Raw genomic sequence first — 5,867 nt, 5'->3', positions numbered from 1 at the left:
ACCTATGCTCGATAGACATACAAGAGGTCAAAAGTGCAACGACACAAGACCCTGATTTATCTCGAGTGATACAGTGCATCGGAGCGGGATGGGGTCTCGAACAACAACGAGAAACCAACACTGTCCTCGTACTACAAACTACGAGAAGAGCTCTCCTGGGTGGACGGCGTACTACTACGGGGAGAAGTGCTGGTACCTCCTACTTCAATCCGACGGAGACTCATTAACTTAGCACACGAGTCACATCCGGGTATTGTGAGAACAAAGCAGCGTCTACGTCAGTGCTTCTGGTGGCCCAGGATGGACATTGAAGTAGAATCTTGCATAAAAAACTGCAACACGTGTCAGGCAAACGACAAGACAGCGGTTGCAGCAGTACCACCTCTTCAACCAATGGCGCTTACATCAGGCGCATGAAAACAGCTAGGAATCGACATTGTTGGACCGTTTTACCGACTTCCTTCAAAATTTAGATTTGCGGTTACTTTGGTAGACTACTTCAGCAAGTAGCCAGAGGTCGCTTTTTGTACTCGAGTAACGGCTGAAGTTGTTTGCAACTTTCTAACTACGATTTTTAGCCGAGAAGGATACCCGGACGTGATTGTTCCAGATCATGGTCCGCAGTTTCTCTCTAGCACATTCCGAGAGTTCCTGGACACAAGAGGAATTTCTCACCGTCGGTCTGTCATCTACCACCCACAGGCAAACGGACAGGTGGAGAGATTCAACAGAGTTCTAAAAGGGTACGTCCAGACTACCATACAAGAACAAAGTAACATTCGTACCAGCCTGACTGAGTACTTTGGCGTCTACCAGAGTACACCACATGCAGCGACGAAACTCTCCCCGGCTGAACTGCTCCATGGACGTCGAATGCGGACGAAAATGGACATCGTCGGATTTCCCAAAATTTGAGAAACCGGCTGATATCGAGATGCAGCAGCTCCGTCAAAACATCGCCGATTACCAGCGACGGAGCAAGCAGTACACAGACGAGAGACGCAGAGCAATACCGTTTAAAGGGAGCGTGGGACATTATGTGCGCGTGAAACTTCCCACACACCAAGCGAAGGGAACACCAGCGTTTGGACAACCCGAACGAATTCAAAAAGCAGTCGGCCAAAACACGTTTGTTATATCTGGAGGAAAATGTTGGAATTCGTCGCGGTTATTGCGAGCATATGTTCCAGTCAGATCACAGTCACATGAGGACAACACAGGGTCCGGGGAAGATGCTGCAGATGCGGAACAACCACTTCACTTAACTCTACGAAGGTCCAACAGGTGCGGGAATCCACCGGACAGATTTTCCCCTCAAGGAATTTTTCTTAAAGGGGGAACTAGGTTGTGTCTGGTATCGGTTGGAAAGGAGTGCTCGCAGGGGCTGAAGAAAGAAGACGAGGAGTAAATAGAAGACAAAGGTGAAACAGCTGATCTTTTGTCCAGCGGTCTTTGAGCTCCGATATTAAAATACAACACACAGCTAGCTGGTTTTGGACAGCAACCAGGTTACTGATGCTATCTTTCTCGACTTCTTTAAGGCCTTTGATCGCGTTCCTTATCAGCGTTTCCTCTCAAAATTATCTGCACTAAATATTGACCCGCATGTATTAAAATGGATTAAAGACCTTTTACATAATCAGACCCGGTAGACTATTGCTAACAACCATCGTTCAAATCCTGTGCCCGTCGCCTCCGGTATTCCTCAAGGTAGTGTGCTGGGCCCGCTTCTTTTTTCTATGTATATAAACGATTTCGCTAACTCCGTGACCTCACTAATTCGTCTTTTCGATGATGACTGCGTTACTTATTGTCGGATTAGTAACCCATCAAATTCTACTACATTCAAGGTGACTTACTAAACATACGTTTATGGTGTTCTAACTGGCTCATGATTTTAAGCTCTACTAAATGCAAGCACATTCGATTCAGTCGCCCTTATAATTGTGGTTTTTGGTACCCTAGTCAATGTTATATTCAAAATACCTTGTTCAATATTAAAAATACCTTGGGGTTCACCTAACCTGTGATCTATCATGGAACATTCATGTTAATTACATTCTTTTAAAGAGCTAACCACAGTCTCGGGTATTTAAAACATAACCGTAATTCTGCCCCATCTTTTCTCAAACGACTAACATGCGTCACGCTTGTTCGACCGATCCTGAAATACGCTTGCAGTATTTGTCACCCTCATTATCATTACTTTTCTGCCTCACTGGAAGCATTTCAAAACGGAGTCGTTCGTTTCATTGTTTTCTGATTACTCACTTCATACCAGTGTAACTGACTTCAAAACTCGCGCTGACCTCCATTCACTTAAGATACGCCGCATGGTATCAAAGCTATGTCTTCTGCATAAAATTTACTAGTCGCCATCCGCATCACTCACCACTTCTCTTTCAACCGTTATATGTTACAGCACGCATCGATAGCTCATATAATATTAAACTTATCTCTTGTAACTCATCCTTGTTTTTCTGCTCGTTTTTGCCATCGGCCATTGCTTACTGGAACGACCTGCCCTATAACATTGTGTGTCAAAGTAATCAAGTTCTTTTTCGTCGCCAAGATGTAACTACTTCCTAGGGCCTTTGATGCATGTTCACTTAAGTGTGGTTGATATTTTTGCGTTTTTAGTGCTCAATATTTTCGATTTATTTTCGACTTAGTTTGCGTTGCGACCCCCCCCCCCCCCTTCCTTTACATAATTCCCCTTGAGGGTGTGTAACGTGTTTAAATAAATAAATAAATAATACAGTATATTTGCCTTCCGTCACCGGCGGTTTGATCACGTGATTCTTTGGAGCCGGTGCGGGGCGAGGTAGAGGTCACAGGCCGTCTTTGCCTGTTTCGCTTTGGTACCATATTGTAGGTGTTTCACTGTATTAATGACTTCAAACCTCTCCTGGGATACCCATATCGACTCCGTTCTGTGTTCTGCTGATTTCGAAGTTTAGGCTTTCTTCTTCGCAATTCAGGTCCGTCTCTCCTAACCCCAGATGGTTTATTTATCTTACATTGATGCGATCTAAGCTAGAACACGTATCTTCTATGTGGCGTCCAAAACCGTGCTACGCGTCTTATTTAATCTGGTAACCCCGTTTCTCCAGTGTGTTAAATTCAATCCTTTCCGTCTTCCTTTCTTCACATTAAGATTATTTTCTTTCTTAAACCCCGTTCCTTCAATCTCCACCTGCCTTTACTCCTTCTAGGGTTGATCTTTCTAATAAAAAAAACCTGGCTACAGCGTTTCTCTATAGCCTCTCAACGTGCCCTCCTCTCCGACACAATTATGGACTGGCCTTCCCGAAGACGTCGTGACAAGCGAAGATCCCATCAGTTAGTAAAGCAGTTCTGTTTTTTTTTTTGTTTTTTGTAACCAACATTCTCACTTTTCCGTAATGCCTTGCGAACATGAGTGTAGTGTCAATAAATAAATCAAAAATTAAATTATTTTTAGAAAATAAAAACGACGAGTTAATTAAAAATTTAGTTCATTAGCTTACTTATTAAGTCATTCGGTCCTTTTTTTCTACTACCCCCATGGCCACTAACTTAGCCCCAGCGCTAAAAAGACTTTAACGCAAGTTTTCCTTTTGTTGTTTCTTCGGGACCCACTAGAAAGTACCCTGTATGATAAATGATTTAACACCGGAAGTGTTAAATCATTTGCGTAGAAAGACAATTTAATATATGCAAATTTAAAAAAAAAAAACATTTTACAATTATTGTTTTACAAGTTTGAGATTTCAAAATTCCGCGTGATGTCCTCACGTGGCAGTTAGGAGCTGCGATTACGCTGACAATTAATGAGCGACCACCCGAGCAGTACAAACCCACTTAGCAACCTGTGTAAAGTCCCAGTGCATTTACACCTTTTACGTTCGTTGTTGGTCGGATATTCGCCAAATTAAAAAGCTATTTGAAAGCAGAAAACAAATTAGCTCTCGGGAGCAAGAACCAGGAAGAAAAGCATCCTGTGACAAGATCGTATCCCACTCGAGAGGCAAGAAAAACTAACCGTTAATTTTGCCGAGAAAGTTGAAGGCTATCTCCAAGGCTGGTGTTCTTTTCCCTCACAACACCACAAAGTACCGGGAAATTCAAGCGCCGCCGATGGCACCGAGACGCCAGTCACAGTCCCAGAAAGCCGCTATCATAGCTGCTAACGCATCGCACAAAAGAAAGCCTGCAGAGACTGCGGTGATGGTCGTACAAACACTGCCTGCAAACATGTTCGTAACATTCATGTGTATGGAGCACACATGCATCCAAGATTCTTGAGGCCTGTCCGCCAATGGATTTGTCATACTGGCTGCCGCGAACGCCGTGTCTTTTGTATGCTTTAGAGTGACTGTGGCTAAAGGCCCTGTCTGTCTGGCTTGAGACAAAGCGAAGGCAAAGCAACCGCAAACAAAATTGTTTCAGGGTATGGAGGGTGGTCTCTTCATTTCAGTGCCTTTGGATTTTGATTGAAACAACCCGATTTGCGAAGCGTTAAGTCATCTTTCTTTAGCACAACTAAAACTTTTAATTGGGCATCTCAATAATGCGGGCAAATCTCAATAAAGGGGGGGGGGAGTTCGTATTCTTAATTTTACTTCATTTTTACGTGTTTTTGTTGTTTTATTAAGTGTTTGTTTTAATAAACATACCTATCTCTCGGTTAACAGACGTTCCGCTTGGAATAACGTGCACAATGTACGATGGCTGTGAGAGGCATTGCTGCAGATAGAACGGTGACTTCATTGAGCAAATATTCGGGGTCAAACAAGAAATTTATACTCTAGCCGATTTCAAATGAAGTAGCCGTGTTAAGGGGTATGTAAACTGGCGCCGTGGTCCGTGAACGTTTTGTCACTCCCTCAAAAAAAAAAAAAAAAAACGTGGAGGCTTCACTTCTTGCCGCGAGAAGTGACGGCAAGCCACGGCAACCCGCCCCGCGAAGTGTTCCATGACAAAACCATCTAGATGCTACCAATCGCGGTCTCGAGCGGGGTGGAGGGGAGGTCACGGTTTTGTTCGGCAAAGCTTGCGTGGAGACGCACGGTCGCGACGGGCGACTGGTCTCGACTCCCGGACGCTGAGAAACGCACCGAGCACGTGGACAGAGGGTGTGCCAGTCCCATCGCTTCCACCTTTCCGGCTCAACACGTCTGGCAACGGCTCACTGTTGTGTACAAACTGAAAGACAAAACAAGAGTACAGCTTTTTTTTTTTGACAGAGTGGTCGAACTTTCACGGACCACGGCGCCAGTTTGCATACGCCTTTAACGCAGGAAGTACAATGTCGTCCTACACTGTGTATCAGATCAGCTGGCAATTTAGGTTCTTTCAGGAACTGCCAATATTTCTATTTACAAGAACCACCGACAATAATTGGGATGCGAGATCTATACAGGCATTGCATCATCCATCACGTCAAAAAAAAGAATATTAACAGCCCCCTCAGAATTTACCTTTATAAAAGCTTGTAGTAAAACAGCGTTGCAGACCTGCGCCAAAAGTAATCGCTTTCTCGGTAATTAAGGTGAAGAAACTCAAACAACATCGGCTAAAATTATCAGGGTATTTCCACACCCTCCTGCCCATTGTTCTCGCGCATCAAAAACAAAGTTATTGTACTGTACCAAGCGTGCGTGTCGTTCCCCCACATCACCCCCCTCCCCCCCCCCCCCCCTCCCCTCTCTTACACTTTTCAACGCAGAACCCGAAACACTCCCGTTAAAGAGGCCCCCACAGACTCGCAAGCGTCCAAATCACTGTCGTAGAAGCAGCAATTGCAACCTCCAACTGAACCGCTGTACGCGAGTCGGGTGTGCTCTCAGTATCCAAAAAAGTGAGATCGGTCGCTCCGCCTCGGG

Source organism: Ixodes scapularis, unplaced genomic scaffold, assembly GCF_016920785.2.
Source record: "Ixodes scapularis isolate PalLabHiFi unplaced genomic scaffold, ASM1692078v2 PGA_scaffold3__209_contigs__length_174095766, whole genome shotgun sequence".
Taxonomy (NCBI): domain Eukaryota; kingdom Metazoa; phylum Arthropoda; class Arachnida; order Ixodida; family Ixodidae; genus Ixodes; species Ixodes scapularis.
The sequence above is the reverse complement of the archived record's forward strand: the minus strand, read 5'-3'. Positions refer to the sequence as shown.